Source organism: Melanerpes formicivorus, unplaced genomic scaffold (assembly GCF_026170545.1).
Source record: "Melanerpes formicivorus ecotype bairdi unplaced genomic scaffold, bMelFor1.0.p_v2 SCAF_16, whole genome shotgun sequence".
NCBI lineage: Eukaryota > Metazoa > Chordata > Aves > Piciformes > Picidae > Melanerpes > Melanerpes formicivorus.
In genome coordinates this window covers 6,073,080-6,095,629 of record NW_027142368.1, presented here as the reverse complement: position 1 = coordinate 6,095,629, position 22,550 = coordinate 6,073,080, and the positions used below count along the sequence as shown (strand labels likewise).

Sequence of the window (22,550 nt, the reverse complement as noted above, 5' to 3'; positions counted from 1 at the left end):
GCAGCTGGGGCCGCACCAGCAGGCTCCGGTGCTCTCTCGCGCCGGGGAAGGAGAAACTTCGGGGACACGGCGTACCAGGCACCGTCGAGAGTGACGGGAACGGGAAGCGGCGCTGCCAGCTCCCCGCCGCCGAGCTCCGGCAAGGGCAACGGCTCACCGCACCTAAGAGGAGGGCAAGAGCCGCCGCCACGCCCCGGGGCAGGGGGGTAAGGTCTGCCCCGTCCTCTCGCCCCGGAGTCCTCCGCGGGATAGAGCCGAAAGCGGCCGGCAGAGGCAGCTTCCCTCTCCGCCCACCGGGGACGGCTCTGTGCCTCTCCCGATCGCTCACCTTCACGGATCGGGCCGCACTGGCGTCCGAGCTGGAGCTGCCGCCGCCGTCCTGGGCATCTCCGGGAGCGCCACGGGGAAGCGCCGCTCCGGTCGGGCTCAGCCCCTCACCCTCGTCGCTCCTGCCGCCGCCGCCTCGGCCGCTGCCATCTTGTCCTGGCGGCTGGAAGGGAAGAGCCCCTGCTCAGCCCGCTCGGCAGCCCGGGCCTCCGCCTCATCTTCCCTGGGAGGGACCCAGCCCGCCCCCGGCCGCCGCCTCCTCCGCCTCCCCCCGCCTCCGCCTCTGCCCTGCCCGCGACGGCCTAGCGGCGCCTGTCGCCGCCCATCGTCCCGGAGGCGCGGGACTAAGCCACGCCGAGCGCTGCGGAGGGGGCCTGCGGGCGATGCTGCACCGAGGCCCCGCTCCGGCGTGTCCCGGCCCCGAGACGGGCCTGTGGATCTCGGCCTGCGGTGCCTTCCCGCCCGCTCCACCGCCCGCCCGGGCTCGGTGCCTCAGCGGCAGCGCCCCCACCGGGCCCCGCCATGCGACGCTCGCCGCAGCCGGGAGCCGCCCCGTGCCGCCGCTGCCTCCCCCGGCGCTGTCAGGGCTCCCCTCTCCCGTGCCTGCAGCAGTTCCAAGCCCTCCCTCTGTCCCTAAGCACATAAACAAAACTCTACCGCTTGTCACGGCGTCCCTCGCCCTGCCGGAGCTATGAGAAACGCCTGGCGTTGACACTGCCCTGCCTCACCGAAGAGACGAGGCAGGTGTGTGGCCGTCAGCTAGCCCCTGGCAGCAGCTCAGCGCAGGAGCCGAGGTGGGCTACTTCATCGCCAGCCGACGGTCCCCCCGGGAAACCGTGTGAGAACAATTCAAAATGCTCCTATCACTAACCGTCCTTCGCACCTGCAGAACCCCTGACAGTCCTTCTGTGACTCCAATCCAAATAATTAAACACCCAGTGGTGAGATTTTCCCCATCCCACTAGCTCCCAACTACCCTAACATTCACAGGTACATTAACAGGCATGATGAGAAACTGGCTTTAGGGAAAAACCTGACTCTCAGGACCTGCAGCTTCAAAGATGACAACATGAGACAGTGCATGTGAACTCCACATTCATTTAAAGGAGTACTCCGGCTTTGCAAGGTGAAGAGACTCCCCTACCCAGTCCTGACAACTGTGAAGCACCAACCTTCCAGAAACAGTCTGCCATCTTCCCTGAAGATCAGGCCCTGCCATGTCAGCCAGGTATCATCAAACACATCACCTGCTACACAAGGATGGAGCAAAGGCAATGACCATTCGGTGCCCCATGTTACAATTAATCATTTTGCTTTGCTCAACTCAACAAAATAAGAGGGTGCACTCTCAGTAACAACATCCCCTAATGCATCATTTAAATATTAGTGGCTGCTTGCAAGACTGGTCAAATTCTGCAAACAGCATTCTTGAACCTAAACAGTACTCAGCTGATGTGGGGCAAAAAGGGAGTTACTGTTTGCCTATACAGTAGTTGGCTTCAAGATAAATCCCTGGCTGCAGCTACAACTGGACACCATGTGCTTCTCCACCTCCTACCAAAAATAACCAACCCTTTCTTTATTTACTTGCACAACATCTTGTACTCTCCTATTTTTTCTCTCACTACTTGTTCCAGTATTTTCAACACGTGTCTGCTTGATTTTAAATCTAGTTAGGTCTAATCTCCCAATAAAGATTTTTGTGATGCTAAATCAGAATTGTAATTAATTGGAACAGACAGAGTGACTGTATGGAAGCACCAAGACCTAACAAGGAAGTTACCACCACACCACCACCAATACTCAGTCTTGTAAGTAATGAGACATAATTTAGGAGTGGAGAAAAGCAGGTGGGTGTCAATGTTACAAAATTAGAGCTGTCAAGAACCACTCATTCCAGCTTTTGCCCCAAATTCAATAAACATTAATCAAGCCTCTCTTCATATGTCTCCTAAAGAATAACGTCCTACAGAATAACTCAGATACACATTTTGTTAACAGACTTTAAATGTTAATAAACATTCTTGTTTACTACTTCACACACAAACTAAGATGACCTAACAAATAAAGTGTTCAGTAGGTGCTGATTCAATCTACAAGTCTATTTCCTCCCCCAGACATGTGTACCCCAGATTAATGTTTGTGACCTACTGAAAAAATCCAGTCCTCCTTCTCAGCTACTAACGAGTCCAAACATATTTTTACAGCTGTTTTTTATAAATCATTTCTAGCAATTTTATTATTTTTCACTATGAAGCTTCTTATAGTTCCCTTAACCCAAATGATCCAAATATGGTTGTAAATATGAATGATACTGATCCTCTAAGAACAGACAAAATGATAAATCCAATGCTCCCCTGATACACTTGAGCACTTTTCACCAACTTTCAGAAATTGGTTTTAGTTTAGGTTTAGAAAAGAGGGTGATTAACCTCCCTCATTACATTGGTCTCTCTCTGGTTTGAGTTGGTCATGTTTGCTATGTAATGAAGCCTCTCAAAACATCTCACCACTGTCAGTTTTGTTCTCACATTCCTCTTTTGCTAATGGCCTCAAGCTAGAATGCCACTAAGCCTGCACCGGGAGTATCAGCAGCAGGTAATCAAACTCTCACATCTCTCTCAAAACTCCTACAGTTGCTTTTGTGGAGCATCACATCCCTCTGAAGATCCATTATTTGTCCTTACTTGGGAGCTGTTTTGATTAAGGGCTTCCTTGCATTCGGAGAAAATTTCATCATACTTAGGAATAAACGTCCTGAATGTCATGAAAGGTCCAGCTAGTGCCCTTGGGAGCTGAAGCACTCAACCTTCATCAGTCATAGGCCTTACTTTGTCCACAGAAGAGTTTCTAACTACCCATAACATACAGTTAAGTCTACATAGGATGTATTCACTAGTTTTAAACACACTGATGAACATTTTTATCAGATGTTAAACATGATTGTATCTGAGATGCCTAACACTTTTTTCTTTTTAATGTTTCCTTGTCCTAATTTTCTCCTGGCAGGTACATTTGTACTGGTAGGTAACTGAAGGGTTAACACATAAACTCCTGTTACACCTGTAAGTAATGTGGACTACTGATACCCTTTGGAGGGTAGTGTTTTGTTTCAAAGTACTTAACTCAGTGGAAGGAGGCCCACATCATTTAGATTCATTTATAAACTTCAGCACTGAAACACACACCTCCACAGGCTCTTTGTTCCTCCTTGTTTCTCTGCCCTTGCAGAGGATCAGCAGAGTTAGGTGCAAGAGCTCAGCGTGGAAAGAAGACACAGAAATTATAGAAGATATTTCCCATAGATATCATCTATTATGCAGCAAAAAGAGATGATCTGAGAGCAAAGCCAGGATAGAAGCTTTTGGCAGCACACCTATCGATGACGCTTTGTGCTATTTTTGTTATCAAAATCCCAAGTGTAGATGCAGACAGAAAATGCTTTGGCTAGAACAATTTGGTTTACTCATCAAACTTCTATCATCAAAACACTTTTTCTGGCCAGTATGAGTTGTTTGTCTCAGCTTATGAGTTGTTTATATTAGCTGATCTCTTTTAATTCTTGAACAGAACAAAGTTGAATTCTGACCAAGGCTGTGCTATTAGAGCCACCCAGAGGAACAAACCCACAAAGATAAGGATGAGAGAAGGGAAGACCATAGGGCTGTAATTCCATCCACCAGGCCGTTCACTCAGTCACTAATAACATAGGGTGCAATTGCATGGAAGAGCAGGCCACCAGCTCATCGATGTGAAAAGGGAGGCCCCTTGTAATGTTCTTGACCTCCTCTTCACATAGCCAGTTAAATTCTCCCAGTGATAACTCTCCATTGCTGGAATTTAGCTGATTGAACTCACCCAGCATAAAGGGCTTTCTTGGGTGAGTTTCATCATCTCTGGAAAGCACTTAGTGCTAACACGAAGAGGAAGGCAGAGTTTTAACTTGTCAGCTAGTAGGTAAAGCTGCAAGCTTCAGTTTAGTTTTCTGGGTAGAAATTATGAAATCCAAACAACGCAGAAGTGTGCTGGTTAGCAACACGTTGTTGTGGCCACTGGAGGTATCCAGGCTGTAATCACCTACCCTGGAGAGTAGGAGCAGCAAATACAGATCAGCACAAAGACGGTGGAATAGGGGAAAGTTCCACTTCAATTGTTGGTTTTTGGTTTTGGTTTTTTTTAACTTTCAGACCATAGTCTTTAGTTTTCCCCATTGTATTTAGTGGTATCTGTTCAACAGAGAATTAATTCATGGTAGGATTTCAAACTACAGTATTACTTTACTGTTTCTCATATTGGCTGAAACACTTGAAATATTTATCCTCCTAAAACAGGGATAAAACTAGACAAAGTTATCTATTTAGCCTCACAATTCCTTACCTAAAGTATTTTTTTAGCTGATGCACTGTCACTGAAGTGTGACTTGAATTATGAGAAACAAGCAAATCAGTGTGATGCATTTGGATTAAAACTTTTCAAGATCCAAATTCCACCCGAAACTTGTAAAGGCGTTAGGGTTAAAGTGAAAAATTGTAAACATTTAAATTTACACTTTCCACTGATGGCCATAATATTCAGATAAATATAGTTCAAAGTTCCCCAGGTTCCCTCCCCATAAGTTTGTTTGCTAGACATAACCAAAATCCAACCTTCTGTCGCTGAGCGTAAACGGAAAATGACTTTCAAACTTAAAGCAAACACACACTTCGCCCTTTGCGACAACTGGAAGGTCAGCTAAGAAGCACCACACCTCCTCAGCTGAAACACACAGGTTTCTCTATGCACTTTACTTACATTATTTGTACAAATAAGCACAGATATTCAGACCCCAAATTCCAGCTTTTGTTTCCAGTTGGGGTTTTTTTGACATCAAAATACTACTTTCTTTGCTAAAATAACTTTAATGCAGGACTAACAAAAAAAAGGGGGGGGGGGGGGGAGGCATTTTGTTTACTCTGAAATTACATAAATTGGCTACTTCCATTTAGGATTTTCAGAATTTTTATTTTTTTTTTAATGTTTGTTTTCAACATTATTGTTCTTTTAAGTGCCAAAGTTACTGAAACACCCAACTGGAACAACCATGGGGTTTTTAAATGGCACCCTGACAATTGTCACAGACTATTTTTCCCAGGGATTCTGCGAAATGCTCATTCACTCTGCCTTCGCTTATATTGCCTCGGTAGGTGTAGATCTGAGAGATGCTTCATTCACTATGTCTTAAACTATGCCAAGTTCTTGTTGATATTTACAGAGGACCATAAAGAGTTACAGAAATGCAGTATTCTACAGGATGGGTTAAACATCTTTACTGGATCATATAAATGATAATGTAACATGGGATTGTGCATTTGAGTCTACATTTTAATTTTCAGTCTGTTTTTCCTCTAAGAGCCACAGAAGTAGGTCATTCCTCATGCTTTGGATCCTTTGGAGATCTACAAGGAAGGGGTGTATCCTGATAATGTAAATTTTTAGTTAGACACTGCAATTTTTCTCGCAGGAATCAGATTTCTAACTAGCTATTTTCATGCAGTTCTTAGCTTTTGTAGTGTCTGAGTGTCTTTCACATATTTAATATTCCCACTTACTGCAGTGGGGCAGGTTGACTACACAACCTCAAGAGGTCCCTTCCAACCCAGAGCATTCTATGATTCTATTCACATTTTCCTTTACTCTCTCCATCCAGAAAATAATCTGAAGTGATTGTTAGGATTAACAAATGCTGATTATGTTCAGAATCTGACATGATTCCTATTTTTGAGGCAGTTGGCATGAATAAAGATAATATTTGACAGTATCAGAATACTACACAACAAAACTGTGAGAATCTAATATAATCTAAACCAGAAAATATCCAAGACAATCAATCAAGAGTAAGAATTGTAGTACAGAATTACACTGACAGATTTGACACACACACACACAAAAAAAGCAGCCTTAAAATTGCTGCCATTAAAAGCTACATTAATTATAGAGCCAAGGAGTAAAAATAATCTGTTACCGAGTTAATGATATCAAAACATTGGATAAAAGTATTTATACTACATAGAAAAAGTTAAGAATATACTGAAACAATTTTCCTATTAAGAAGAAAAATTCCTTTTAAAAATAAATAAAAAAATAAACCCCAAACTTATTTCAAACTAAAATTCCAATGGCAGAGTGCTAATCTGTAAATATCTTTAATAGAAAACACTGTTCTTTTTCCTGCTGTTTTGAAATGAGCATCGCTTCTGCACTTTACACTTCCAAACAGTCATAGGGTGCCATCCACTAATACTATCAACCATTTCATTTTTACAGTTGAGTAATCTCCTCTTTTTTTAGTGGCTGATACACTGCAAGATCAAGGGCTGTAGACAGATGAACACCACAAATGTTCCAGCTGACCTCACTTTCCAAAATGCATCATTCCTACAAATAAACATCATTAAACATAGGCGGGTAGTCAAAGCACAGAATTAAAACATAATCCTGCATTACTCCAGTGAGTAGCTGCTTATTAGCAGGTCTACTGACTCTCGGAAAACGATTGACTTGAATAAAGATTTCTGGGGTTGTGCTATGGGGACACATTCCAAAGCCTTTTAAAGTAAATAATCTGAGTTATCTGACTCCTAGTTTAGGCTGATGTTTTATTGTGGCAAAGAGAAGCAGAAAAGCACAGAGAAACACAAACCACAGCAGACAGAACTGAAGCCTGGTTTAACTCTGGCAGGCACTGAATTGCGTCCAAGCCCAGTTTAGAATTAAATGAAGACCTTGATACTTTGTTCCAGCCTCACCATGCAAGTACTTAGCCAGGACTTTGCTATCAGCAGCTGGAGTTCAACCAAATTACAAAACAAAACAACTAAGCAAATAAGAATACTGTTTTGTTCCACTGGTGTAAGGTCCTGTTATTAATCTGTGGCACTAATCCTTCCTAAGAAGTAGTTTTACTTGAGTCATTTTGCACATGGTTTGCAAATGTTCACCTACACCCTCCCACAATAGTTTAATACATGAATTTATCCATGTTTTCCCACTGTTTAAAAGCAGGTGTCTTAAAGTCTTCCTTATTTCCCCTTTATGAGACATCATTAATGAAGTACCAAAATATCTTCTAAAGATGTAAATTACCACATTAGAGACTCTCCTCCTACAATGAACAAAAGAAAAGGCACATTTTAATTACAATCTGATCAAACCATTCTAAGGAAAACATTTCCTTCTTTAGCAAACCCCCCCTGGTTTTCTCCAAATCTCTTTATTCTGAGATCCAAATATTCTAGCAGAATTTTTACAAATGTTAAAAGACCAATGTGCTTGTTTTTTTCTGTTCCAAACCAGCAACAGTCCAAATCTGTTCTAAAGGAAAACGTGATGCTCAGCAACAGTTCAATGAATTGTTTTGACTGAGTGAAATACACCATGCCCACTCCTAGTAATGAGACACTTGGCAGAAAGTATCACATCACAAGAACAATAGCAGCAGATCGTCATTACCGTCCACAAAATACTGTAACCTCTGAGCAATCCTCTCTTCAAACAATGGAGGGGAAGATAAGGTAACATTTCTACTTAGCTAATCATATGTGTGCAGTTGGTAGCGGCAGTGCCTTAGCCTGGAACATCTGAAGTTAGTAAGCACTTTAGTCAGAGGAAAAGGTTTATAAATACTTTCATTTGAACACACCATTGTTAGCAAGACTTCAAGCTTGCACTATTTTCTGACCTGGATTACAGACACTTTTGATTAAACAACAAATGCTTTAGTGTAAAATACACTAATATCATCTAGGGTAGGTGACTACCCTACATGATCCTGCTTTTGGCACAGGGGCTGGATTTGATGATCTCTGGAGGTCCCTTCCAACCTCTAACATTCTGAGATTCTGTGCTCAGTATTAGTCCTTGAAGATGACGTGTCTACCTGTGTAACATTTTAATTGGATTTGAGGTGAAGGCACACAGGAAATGGGTTTGTTTTTATGGCTTTATCATCTTTTGATATAATTACCACTCTGTTATTGGAACAGAGAGTGCAACCCTATACATATATGATCTGATGTTTAAAAGAAGATGACAGAAGTGGAAAGGAAAATGACAAATCTGTATCCATAAATAAAAACATGGTCACAGACATCATGTCATACGCAACACTGAAATGAACAGCAATGAGATACAACAGACTAGAAAATGAAGAGACAGAGACTGCAAAGCATCAAACATTATCGAGCCTTGCCAGATCATGATGAGATTTTACTGACTGTACATACAACAGTTTTAACATTATGTTCAGATTTTTGCAGCACTGAAATGATATTGGCGCCCTTGGAGAGGATCACAAGTAATGGAAGGATTGCCATCAGGACACAGAGACACAAGAAAAGGCCCCCAGCATGAGATTCAGGTGCTAGGCAAAAGAGACTGAAAGTCTCAAGAAAACTGAAAATTGGAGGGGCTTCTACAAATAATGTTACTTTAGTCAACACTGTACTTGTGACTTAGAAAAGACAATTTCTACAGTTCTAGTGTGTGCTCTGAACTTCAAACTCCATCTTAGCTGCAGCTAATGAACTGGCATCTGCCAGGGGTTAAAGTACTTCCATTCATAGATGTTGTACCATATTTAAAATACAGACAAAAGTGCACAGCTATTCTAGCCAAATACAATTTAACAAGGGCAAATTAATTTATTTGTAGACTTAATTATTTTTTCTTTTTTTTTTAACAAAATAATTTAAAAATGAAACCTACACACCTGAGAGAAGCTGGATCTTTTAATCACAAATACACTGTTACTCAACTGAATTTATTGTTCTATTTCATTAATGCTAAGCACTGTAATCCACAGTTCTTATTCTAGATGATACCTCAAAATGTGTTAGAAGAGCATCCTGTGAGGAAATACATCACCTATCGCTCCTGTTTCACAAACACACCTAAAAGCAGCAGGCCACAGCTAAAAGTGCAAGTGAAATACACCAAAATTAAGACACAAAAAACAACAGGGGAAAAAAAAATCACTACTTCATCAACAGATATGGACATTTGCACCAACCCACCTACAGAGTAAAACACCACCATCTAATCCACTGAATGTGCTTTAAGGCACTCATGTCTGAGCCATGAGTACTTAGTGCACACATCTACAGCCAGTTTTACAACTGGTTTTATTCGCTAGCTCATCATTTATACTTAAGCAGAGATTACAAAACACAAAATGGATATGCACAGGTCTTGTGAAGCAGCATTGCAGACTGTGGAAGTGGAGGAGTCATTACTTGGAAGGAAATCCTACAGGTATCCCTTGTGACAGAGGTCCCAGGTGGAGGGAGGGCCTCTGTGCAACACAGTGGGCATCATGCACAGGGTACCACATTCCGCACTACAGTCAACATGCAAAGAACCAGTCCTATTATTAGTTTTGCTCTCCTCCTCCTACCTCATAGAGTGTCCTTTTATACCTAGTTTTCATCTTTGTAGTTGTTAGTCACACAACAGGATTATTATCACCATTAGCACTGTTAGCCATTAATCATAATATATTCAAGAACAGGCACCAACACCAGGGCTAGGCATAAACTTTCCAACATCTGACTGTGGAAAGGAAGTTAATGGACAATTATGCACAACACAAGCAATGCTGGCTAAATGAATTCCTGGTGCAAATCCATTATGGTCAGTAAAATTATTTGTAGGATGAACATAGCTCCAGATACTTATTGATTCCTGAAGAACATTTGCACACTGAATATTTTATTTATCAAATTTCTTAAGTATACAGCTACTAGGATCAATGCTGCAACAGTAGTAAAAGTTCCATCTTCATTCAAATACCTCCTTGTGCTTTGTGTGTTACAAATACTACATCACAGTCATTCAAAATGACACAATGCTTAGACTAATTGACTAATTAACAGGAATTAGTGGAAATAGGTAGACTATTAGTATCAATTTTAGCAGAGAGACACGGTAACATTAGCAGAGTATCCCAAATTATGGACCAGAATTTTATGGTCAGGCATCACCTAAAAGATAAACCAAAATGATGGCTTCGGAATTAAAACTTACAGAGCTTACTATCTAAGTATCAGACAAGAGAAGACAGATGGATTCAGATAGAAAAAGGGGATACAATGGGAAAAGAAGACAATGTTGGCCAGCACCATAGGCAGTCATATCAGTGTACCAGCTGCTTGCCTGCCTCAGGACTCCTTATTTATTGAAGGAAGAAAGTTTGCTAGTGCCAGTGTTATTCATTATTATGGGTCTGCCAATGTTTTATCTCTCCTGAAAGGCAAAAAAACAATGTATGCCAAGAAATATAATACCAATCTCACAGAGAGGTTCAAAAAATACATCACTGACATAGGTGGGATCAAAAACTCACTCAGGTATTTTCCCGTTTCTTCAAGCCCCAATGCCATGTCTACCAACATACAGTCAAAAGGCAGCACTTGGAGAGTAAAACTTACTGTCAAAAGTAAATGTTTTTTAATTATTTTTTTAAGTGGATGGTCAGTGTGGTTACATTCATCACTACAAGCTATAAAGGACATGGAAATCAGCATTTTACAAGCCTAGCATAATGACAGCTATTTACTCATGAATTTAAAAGCAATATCAATATTTTTGTTAGAACACATGAAATGTAACTATCAGCCATCAAACCTTCTTTACCATTTAAATGCATTTCTTTGGCACATGCAAACTCATATATTAGACTAGAAACTCATAACTATTTCACAGCAGGGTATGAGTAGCTCTTCATTCATTTTTTATTAAATAGTTGTATCTATTACATGTGTGAAAGATTGCTTTAGCTGCTTATGTGAGGCTTTTAAGCCAGAGTAGCATTCCACTCAGCAGCTGATACTGAACAGCACTAGTTTAATTCAGTAATTCCTTCTTTAACTTTCTTAAATTTGAATTCCAAGATCAAAATGTTATCTTCAACTAAAAATACAATAGGAAGTTACCTAGCTATCTAGTTCTTTAACAGTGCACTTCTTAGCATAAGGCATTTAAAACTAATTTAATCATTGTCTGTAGTGTTTGCACTAAGTGGGGCTTAAAAATGAGCTGGTTAACTCATGTCCTGTAATAAATCAGCTCCTAGCTGTATTTCTGATCAGTGATGAGTATCTTGATTGAAGCAATCTGCTTATTCACCCTTTCCTACTTCCATTTCAGTAAGCTTATCTTTCAACAACAGCTTCAGAAATATCTGAAACGTTCTGGTCTAGCAGACTCCATTTGGTCATTTCTAGCACTATTTGCATTTACACTCTTTACAAAGATTTTACATTGCCTTTGTACCTTATTACCCTCACTAAGTGACTGTGGAATGCAACTTACTCATTAAAACATCCTTGGCAAAGCTCCTTTCGGAAAACTATTTTTCATTTAGTTCCTTTTCAGTTGTAATTTTAATGTTTGATGTTTACTAGACAAACAACAATGAAGTTGTGAGGCTTCTAAAGTAATTTATTTTGAAGACCTCTTTCTAACCTTCTAATTTAAATCTTGATTTGGAATTAGTTTAACATGAGAAAGTGAAATGTATTTTTCACTCTAATCCTAAATCAATATTAGCTCAGAGAATTATTCTATCTGAGCTAGAGAACATATACCACCAAAAGTAACCTGTGGCAGGCAATATATCTAATGCTGCTTACAAATAATTCATTTCAGTCCGCAGAAAACTCCTAACTTCCTATTTCCACAAATCACAACGAGGAATCCAGTTAATTTTTCTTTCTCCCTCAGACTCCTTAAAATAATTTTGTCTCTCTTTTGTCCTTCTCTGCTACTGATCTTGCATAGCCTGATGGTGATGGGTACCTAGAAGTGAGGTAGTTAACACATTTACCAAAACATTTGCTCTGACAACTGTAGGAAGATTTTTCTACCTAAGACCCATCAAGACCACCATCAGAAGCAATTGACCTGATGTATATTGGAAGAAAAACATATTTTAATGCAACAGCCTGATTGCATTATAACATGTTGACATGACTTATTACAAATATCTACAAAATCACACCACTTGCATGAATCCTTCCAGTTTAGCTGCATCAGACTCTTTTAGCAGAAAGCCAGCTTTAATCAGTATTTCCCAGAAAAGAATGGCAACTAATGCAAAACTAGCTGAATCTAATCTAGGTGCTAATCAGAATTAATATTTTATTCTGTAAGAGAATCTTACAAATATAATCCCATCCCTGCTGTTGGTAATGTGCAAGTATCATAAGCTGTGCAATTTGTTTTACAGTTTTCTCTTATAAAGATAAAACTTTTTTTATTGCTTTTTTTTTTAAAGGTGTTTCCTCTTCCACTGCCAGTCACTCCCCTGTTATTAAAGCTCTTGAAATGAGTGTGTCACATAAAGCCCATCCCAGTCAGTCCATCTGTGGTGGGTTGAAATTCCCCCCAACGTTAACTTTGCCAGATCAGCTCAGTTAGAAGCAAATGCAAGCTGTATTTACAAGCAAAAACTGCACTCCACAATGGAATGCAATGAATATGTACAAAATATACAGTATTTACAATATTATACAGATATTTACAATTGGCAAACAAGGTGAAAAGCCCCCTGGTCAGAGACCAGGGAAGCTGTTCCACTGCTCCCACCCCCCTGTCCCAAGAGAGAAGAGGATCAGAGAGAAAGCAATGGGTTAGACGTAACTAAACAACCCAGCCAAGCCAAGGTCAGCCGAAAAATACCCAAAGGGTTAATCTCTCCCAAGTGCAGCAAGCAGAGAGAGATCAGAAAAAGAATTGTTTTGGTATGGCCCATTTTATAGCAGATATCCCTCCAATTAATTTGTTTAGAATAGTTTTCCTTTTTACACCCAAGAGTGGTTAATTTATATTTTTCTACTCTTCTACACAAGATCTGTAACTAAATTTTAAAGGCATAGCCTAAAAGCACCACACCATCCCACAGCAGGAAGTGCTGATTGACAATGCCTTCATACCCATTTCTGACCAAGCAGTGCCTTGGTAAAACCATGGTTACTGTCAGTCATGTATTCATAACATTTCTCAGTTAACTCAGATTTTTCTTAGCAAGCTGGAAGTGACACCCACCAGTGACAGTGGATGTGGGAGCTGCACCCCCCATCATCTAGCAGACAGACAGAAAAGGAAGATAGCCATGCCCCAGAGCTTAAGCTTATCTCTCTTTTCCTAATGGCAAGCTGGTGGCTAGTAATTGTACTATTTTGCCAAATACTCATCAATGTTTTTCAAACTGTTCCCTTCAGACATGGAATGAGAGGCACATGGTGACAGATTTTGCAGTCGCCTAAAGAATTTCACTGATGCTGTTTCAATGTAGAGCTAAACCACCCATGGATGTGTCCACAGTAGCTGTGGTGCTGCTTTATACTCCTGGTGCTACAGCAACAAGGCAGGACTGAAAACCAGCCAAGGAATCAAAGAGAAACAATGGGAAAATTGTGCTATTTTTCCCCCTCATCAGAAAGCTTACAGTAAATTCACCTTCCAGTTAAGGGAAATAATAGTGGCCTGCCAGGAGGTACAAAACCGGCTATACTAAGAGCAAAGCTTTGATTTCCATTGAATGAGCTGATAATTAATATTTCAGTTAGCTCAGCCAACACAGTAGAAATGTAACATTGTCAAAATTAATCTCATTTAACAATGTTTTTTATCCTGTATTAAGACTACACTTCTTTTGGGCTGCAGGATTACTTTTCCATTTCCGGAGCTCTCTGTCACGCACACTCCAAGGGTGAAGCCCTTCCTCTCTCCTCGTGTGCCACAGCCCAAATCGACGCCGGGAACCAATGTTTCTACAGAGCAGTTTGGTGCCACTGCCATCACAGCCTCCAGCACAGAGGTGTGCCAGGGCACATACTGTACCCCAAGCCCACGTAGTTCCTGGAACAGTCCCTGAGGGGGTTGTCAGACAGAAGCAAATTGCAATAGTTCTCATCTTTCACCACCTGGGCTCCTCCTTTAGCTTTAGGAATGGGAAAGCTGTAAAGGTAGCATTTAATCATATACATTCCCCACTCTTCCAGCTACCACTCTGGTTCATCTTGCCCTGCAGGTTTTATAAACAACAACAATATTCCATTGATTTTCTGTTAAAGGGCATTGCATGCTCAGAGTTAAAATTTCTATTATAATTAAGATTTATTTTGGTTTGGTCTGGGGCCATGAAAGCAGCTAACCTAATTCACTTTTATAGACTATATTAGAGAAATCATAGATGAAGATGGTGAGTTTCCTAGGTTATTCAAGGCAAAATTAAATTTCATCTGCAATACTTTCTTATAGAAGAAACTCTAACAAATTACACTGCAGGCGGAGTGAAAACACGCTCTTCTTTCTGAATTTGTGCTACATGTATCATATCAAATACGAAGCCTTGCCCTGACATGTACCAAGTGTTGTACAACAGCACAAAATCTCAGCACTTACAAAACTCTGACTACCACCCCTGAAATGCTCAATTTCTCCCATGTTGTTTTGCATATTTCTCCCCTCCCCCATTGGCTGAGCCAGCTAGCTATAGTCCTGAAGTGTCTCTGGTAGTTTCTGTGCCTCTTGGAGGAGAAAGAATTTTTATTTCTAAGAATGTCTGTTTCACCTCTGTTTATTTTTGCTCAAGAATGGTATATTCTCTGGTTTTAAAAAAGGATTAGAAAAATTGAGATGGATCATGAGATAGGGAACACTAACTAGTGAAACACCTTGACATATTTACTTTACATTTTTGAAGTTTTCACTATACATTATCGAAAAAAAGAAACAAATCTGAAGTCGATCAGTCAGTACTGATGGTACTACAGGATCTTATTTTACAGAAATAAAACTACAGTTTTGCAATGCAATGAAGAAGAAATTAAAGGTTGTCAAAAAATGTCAAAATGAGCTTTCTATGATAAGGACACTGCAAGAATCATCTCATCTCCATGAATAAGCATTTGCTCATCCTTGTTAGCAGACATATGTACCTACTTGTCCTGCAACTTAGCACGAAAGGCCAAAGTAAAAAGATATAATCATGAACTGTTGAACAAACCATAAGTTATCCATATAAAAAGTGCAATATAAAAAAAGACCCTAAGAGAATGCTAACCAATTTGAATTGACTCCAGGTGTTACTTTTCTTATTTGGAATGTTGTAAGTTAATTCAGTAGCACTTGACTCTGCCACAAAGATGGTCTGATGCAAAACTGAAACCAGAGTAATAAACTTTGACAGAAAGACGACATTAATAGGAGCAACCAATGACAACGTAAACTGCAGACCTAAGCAATGGCTAATCAAACCTAAGAGGATTTACCTAATTAATCCTGTGTTGCACAGCTATCCAGATTGCTTTTCTATCCAATCCATATTGTAACTGCTCATTACTTACTGTTAGCTTTCTAGAAACATAGTGACATATCACGTAACAAGCTAAACAGTATTACCTATTTTTGAACCGGTGTACACAGTTGGTTAATGCCCTGCAAAAATAGTTCCAGAGCTCCAAACGCTTTGGAATTAGTTTCTTTTTTTAAATCAGAAAACAAACAGTAACAGCAAACAAAGTATTTGGACAGCATATGCCTTTAAAAGTTTTGAAAAGAAATTGTGGAAAAAGAACTTTTATGTCTGCCCACTTCATGTCTGTCTGGAGTTCATCAAAGAAAAGGTACAGATTAACAAGAAGTGTGTTGTCAAAGAAACCCAAATGGTTACACTTTAAAGGCTGCTCTAATTGAGAAATTCAAAATATCTGACAAAGAACTTCAGAACGTGGCAGGTGTGTGTCATGTATAGTTTTACTGTCTAAGTAAAGCAAACATATGAAGAGATTAAAAAAATAGATTGTTTAATAAGATACTGCTAGCCTACACTAGCCAGCTGAAGGCTTTAAATAATTTAATCCCTTCAGCAACTGCCGGTCCCAACTGCAATGCTGAAACAAGGTCTGAATTCAGTTTGAAACCCAACAGGTGCAGTCTAATACTGCTGCCTTAATTCAGCTACTGATCTATGTTTATGCTTGTAGGGGACAGCATATTCTTAAATTCACCATGGCATTAATTAAATTAGTCTAAGTGTCTCTTGGTTTATCCCATCTTGTACTATCAAATTTACCTCAGACAGTAGCCTGTTTCTCTCCCCTCCCCTCTAGAATGCTCTTCGTGCCAGATGGAAAACAAAGACTTACCAAAAGGCTTTTACAATAGATTTTTCTTTTATAAAAATTCAAAATAAACAAGGGAAAGTGACCATTATAACATTTTTAATACTGATTTTATTAGCTTGACTTTTATTATTTAGAAGTGGAAGGAGGTATATAAAGTTAATGATAAGCAAAGTCTCTAGAGGCATATTACTACTTGTACTCAGTCTCTTCTTTGGATAATCCAGGCAATTTGAGTTGCACCTGATTCAACAAATTATTTCTCATTTTTATATGCTAATTATTTTTATCATCGTTTACTACTAGCACAAAGCAATGCATATTGCCAAATGAAATGATTCACCAGAAAACTGTTCAAGTGAAAAAGCAGCACTACTATGAAGCTCCTACCAACAGTAACAAGGACAGAGCTTTTCCTCCCTTCTCTTTCAATTCAGGGACAGCTCAATGAAGCACAGGGAAATGCTGCTTAGTATACTACTTCCTACAGAAGCTCAAAGACTAGCCTATATATTTCTCCAATCATACGCCAAGAGAAGAGGAAACATCCTTACTGGTAGATGAGACAATTCAAGGCATGACTTTCCCTTTTACTGCATACCTGAAAAGTACACAGAGATCTTTCTCTCTCAAGCAATTAAGCATCATGTTTGGCATATGCAAATGAGAGGATAGCATTACCTTTTAATGCAACCTTAATTCAAAATTTTTGCATGTTAAAGTAGCAAGGCACTGGATCAGATAGCAAATGATCATTCAATATCCTTCTATCAATCTTATAACATGCCATGCAAGTGACAGGCAGGCTTATGAAAATGAAAACAGATTAAATGTACACTAACCCAAACTATTTTCTTAAATCCCAAGCTGCACAAGACAATAGTAACTAGCAGAAAAATGCAAATATTTTAATCCATAAAAAACTGCCACTGACTACAACAAATTGTGAACTCTGGTGCACAGAGGTCTGAACACCCAATAATTCTGTCAAGGTGTGGACAAACCATACTCAAGTGTATTTAATATATGTTTCAAAACAGATAGAATACAATTCTTTCCATGGTTTTGTACATGCAACTTTTAACTATTGACAACTCCTCTTTTGATTATGTGAAGTAATACAGACACCATCCATGCTCTATTTTAAAATTGAATGCACTAAGTAGCACATCTTTGTTTCCTAATTCATCTTAATGTTGTGGTAATGCAGTTTTTATTAACATCGACAGCGTGCTCTTTGATCACAATTGTACTTTAAAGCACTAAATGAATGCATTTTTGGAGCACAGAGCAACCCAAAGTGAATTCAGAGCTAGTCATACATGGCTCTACCACCTCATTTATGTAAACCTGGAATTCAGGTTCAAAAACATCTATCTCAGGATTACAATTTTTGAAAGAAGGAAAAGGCAGGAGGGGAGAAAATCTACAAAATACAGGCTGTAGGAAGGCTCAGTCAGTGCTAATACCTGAATTATACTAACAAAGCCTAGCTTTATTTCAGAATTATTCTAAGTTATATCCAATAACTTAAAATATTTAGGGTGTATCATTTTATTCCTGTAAAAAATGTATTTACGTGAACCATTTTCAGTCACATGAATAATCACTGCCTAAGAATTCCCAGTGTAATCTTTTGGGATTAAGAGTTTGCAGAATCAGCCCTTTGTTAAGTATTTAACACACATGATGCTGAAGGGGAAAAAAAAAATCCAACTAAAACCACACAACAACCCAAAACCCGTGGCACTGCAGTGGTAAAATACTGTAATACTTCATGGAGTTTTGGGGGAAAAGCAGTACTTTTATGAAGAAGCTCCCAGAAGAAGCTAGTAGGAGAAGGTATGGGAAAGCTATCATGATACAGATCTAGAAACTAAAGCAGGTAGCCACACATCCAGCACATCTCAAAATAATAATAAATAATGGGTTAGTTTAAATTTCAGTATTTATGGTTTCACTTACTTGTCTTCTTTTCTAAAACAATTGCTCAAAAAACTCCAGTTAAACTAAACTTCCTTTCTTCCCCTTAAAAACAGCAAGGTTCCCCCCTCCCCAAAATAAACAACCAACAACAAACCCACAAGCACCAAGAGAACAGATACTGTGCAACTTAGAAAGATTTGCTGTTTTGATCAGAAGGCATTGCAGCCTTTCCCTTCTATGTCTTGAAGACACTTAAATGGCAAATAGAGTTGTCTTGGTCATCTTGTTGATCCTCTTTGCGACAACATTGGTGTCCAGGTGTACATACACAGCAGGAGAAATTAACACACCTTTTCTTGCCTACGTGTTGTGTGAAGGGTAGATGATGCTCCTAGTAGTTCTCATACCACCTGATGCATGCAAATCAGCCAGAGTCTGGCCTCTCATCTTCAAGAAAGTTCCAAACCCATTTTTCTTTCTGTTAAGTTACTTCTGCTGTATTTTTTTGATGTCTGCAGAAGAGCAGACACAAAATTGAAAACTATACTACTTACTAGAGGCAAACACAAGCACAATCCTCAAAGACTTAAAGTTCTGCCAATGTACAGTATTACTGACATGCAATGTTTCTCATGCTGCCAAGCTATTATGACACATTGATGTGGACTTCTGTCCAAACCAGCTCCAATGCATGCTGTTTTGCTATACTGTATAATACTGTAAGTATCCTTTTATTGTATCAGGATTATTTCATGAAAGCTATTGTTTTATCTAATCAGGAATAGTTTAGTGGCAATAAAGTACTTTGGCCTTCATCATTCCTTAGATGAGCAACCGGTGGTCTACACTGTTTTCACTTGGAAGGCATCACAGCCCGAGAAGAGTTGGAGCAATTTAAGGTTCCACTGGTGGAACACCCTGCCCACTGTTGCACTGCAACTCTGGGACCAATTTGTCAGTATTCTGGACTGTAAAAATTTCTATGGGAGCTGACAAGACTTATCTAGAGATTCCCAATTTCATGACAGATTTTTGCCACAAACCAAGGGTGGCTCCAAATTGGCAAATTGCCTTTGTACAGCATGGTTTTTATTAAAGCCTGCAAATAATATTGGAAGCACACACTCATGTATTCCAGTGGACAGAACCTGTCAGAGAAGCTCAGTGTCGAGACATCCAGTCCCACCTTGCTTGTGCCAATGTAAACTTGATCACTAGTTCTTTGAAGTGAATAGTGAAGTCTCAGGTGTCCACTAGACCTCTGTAAAAAGAGTACTTATTATACAGGTTAATTAATAGCCTTGTTTTATGGACACTGGAAATAAGATTAGTAATTCACTTCCTATTCTGTTTGGGTTCCATCCTACATCCAGTTACCTCAGCATGACTGTCTCCACCTAGCCAAGTAAACAACAGGACTAACATTTGTCATCTGCAGTTTCTTTTTCCATCTCCTCCTCCATAGGAGGAGTTAATAGAACACCTCTTGCACTTGGGAGAGAAAGGGGTTAGCTTTGTGTTAGTCCTTTGTTACTGGGGAAATTAATTACAATGGCAAGCAGCTGCCCCCCTGCTGTCAAGTGCCTGTAAGTGATAGCACATAGTAAGTGATAGCACAGTAGTGGTCTACATCTAGAACTGCACTACTGCAGTGAAAGTTGTCACACCAAAGATGTGCAATTTCACATGTGAGTTTCCTCTCACCAGGACATAGCTTACCACATACTTACTACATAGATAATTCTCAGTGCTGACTAGTACAGCACCCACTCTATATGGACACTTCTGACTGCTCTGAATCTCTCCTGAGCCCTATCACAGAGTAGCTACCTGGCCTTTGTGGATGTTCTGCTCTCAGGCCAGCCAAGTCCACCTACGGTGCAGCAAGCATTGAAGCCCTGCTGAGAAACTAGCACAGAGGATTCTTCTGAAAGAAGATATTTATGCATATAAGTATCTAAAGGGTGAAGTCATGAGAATGGGGCTGGGTTCTTAGCAGCAGTGGCCAGTGACAGGACAAGGGTCAACGGGTACAAACTAGAACACAGGAGGTTTCACTTGAACTCAAAGAGAAACTTCTTTATTTTAAGGGAGCTGGAGGACTGCACCAGGCTGCCCACAGAGGTTGTGCAGTCTCCTTCTCTGAAGGTTTTCAAAATCCACCTAGATACATTCCTGTGCAACCTGATCTGGATGTGCCTGTGTTAGCAGAAGGGTTGGACTAGATGATCTCCAGAGGTCCTTTCCAACCCCTACTATTCTATGATTCTGTCTTGGTCACTTGCAAAGTGTGGCAGAGAAGGAAACCTTCAAATATGTAAAACGCAACTTCATAAGTATCCTTACTATTGTTAGTACTCAGGGCTAGTATTTTCCTTCCTCCCTCCTAGATATTTTCCCTCAAGCTCATTTTCTTCTTCAGCATTTCTACTCAATTCTATTTCAAGTTCTGCATGTAGGGTTTTTCATTGTCTTCTATTTTAGGGCATTAAAAGATTCTGAATCATCCCACCTTCTGGGAGATTAGTAAATCCAGTGATTACCAACAAAAATGCTGCTAAATGCCTATTATCCACGTAAATTATTCAATTAAAAAACTATACTGGAGCCATCAGCAGGACACTTCCATTTCATGGCTGAATAGAAGAAAAAAAAATAATTCAAAATTCATCTAAAGCAATTATTGTAGAACTTGTTTTTCAGAGGTAATTTTTCTCCTGTACCTGCACGTGGGTACAATAAAACCACTGCATGAAGGTGGTAACAGACCATGCAGAAATCATTCAGAAGATGCAGAAGTTTGTCTTGGACACCCCACCAAGATAAGTCCTCATTCATACCCATTTTCTCCTTCCTGCATATGTTTTGTGTAGAATAGATTTTGTTTCTGCCTAACCTTTTTTAGGATGCTGTCACATCAGTTAGTATCCTAACACTCTTCTAGTTTCAGTATTTTAAACAGATACTTATGATCATTAAGAGAATTTTTAGCCTAATCAAGCTTAGGTCCATCAGTAATTCAGAGTCTTTGGAGCAATTTCTCCTTTCTAGCCATCTTACTGTCTGGCTTGTGGTGCGTTAACACCCTTTTCTGAAAACAAAAAAACAAAGCAGGGTGGAGGGCTTGTGGGTACTTTACCCTCCCTGCAGGGCGTTTCCCCCTGGGAAAGCTGAGTCTGTTCCACTCGCCCCTCCCTGCCCAGCTAGGGTATAAAAAAGCAGGTCATCATAGCTGTTGGATCTCCTTTCGGCTCCTGCCTCTGCTGGATGAGAGCTACTGCAGCTGTCCTCCTGCTCCTCAGCCACATGGCCGGACCTGATCCTTTTCCCTGCTGCCTCCGCACCTCCTCAGAGAAAGACTGGTTTTGTATTATTCTTTTTCTGTCCCACTCCCATCCATTCTTGTTCCTTGCCCTTGTGAACTTTTCCTGTTATTGTCATATATATATATAGTTTTAAGAAAAATTCTTCGCCTCTCTACTTCCAAGCCGACTCCAGATTATTGCTCCTTACCCTTTTTTTTTCCCCCCCTCTCTGTTTGGGGGGGGGGGGTGGGGGGGGGGGGGAGTGGGGAAGAGATTCTCAGCCTTTTCCCCATTTGGGCTTTTAACTCCCAGTTAAGGCTCAAACCACTACAGGCTACAGTCTGAAATGAGTTGACTGACTAAGCTGGTATGGAAACCAGACAGCAAGTGGAAGAGTAGCCTGGAATGGAGCTCGTCTCCAGCAGGTATTTACACCACAGCCAAAGCACTCGCTGAAATATGCTTCCTCCCAGGTTTTTTGAGTTGGTCTTTAATTCATATATGCTCTCATACTTCACCACCACAGCAATAAAGCTACCACAAATCCCCTCCAAATCCTACTGACAAAAACCTGGATGCATTTCAAAGGAGCCTTTCATTTCTGGGATCACTTTGTGACACCCATGGAACAAGTATTCAGCAACATACACTAAACAAGCAATTTTGAAATCAGCCAACCCAACAAGCACCACTACATTAAGCCATCCTTCTACCTGAGGTTGCCATTATCAGAACATGTAACCACCATAAATAAAGACACTCTAGAACACAGGATTTGAGCAGAAAATACACGAGGAGATATACCTGTATTAGGCAACAACTTGTACAG

The 22,550-nt window shown here is 40.2% G+C and overlaps 1 protein-coding gene across 2 annotated transcripts in view; it reads right to left on the bottom strand.

Annotated features, from left to right (window-relative positions):
* The window catches only part of HIPK3 (homeodomain interacting protein kinase 3), a 103,260-nt gene that overhangs the window by 70,211 nt on the left and 10,499 nt on the right, over positions 1-22,550 (bottom strand). Inside the window, exon 1 of one of the 2 annotated variants that reach the window (XM_068147886.1) lies at positions 329-410. The exons of the other annotated variant lie outside the window; for it this stretch is intronic. The gene's annotated coding sequence lies outside the window, so the exon portion shown is untranslated. Of the gene's footprint in view, positions 1-328; positions 411-22,550 lie in introns of those variants that run through there. 2 annotated transcript variants of the gene reach the window in all.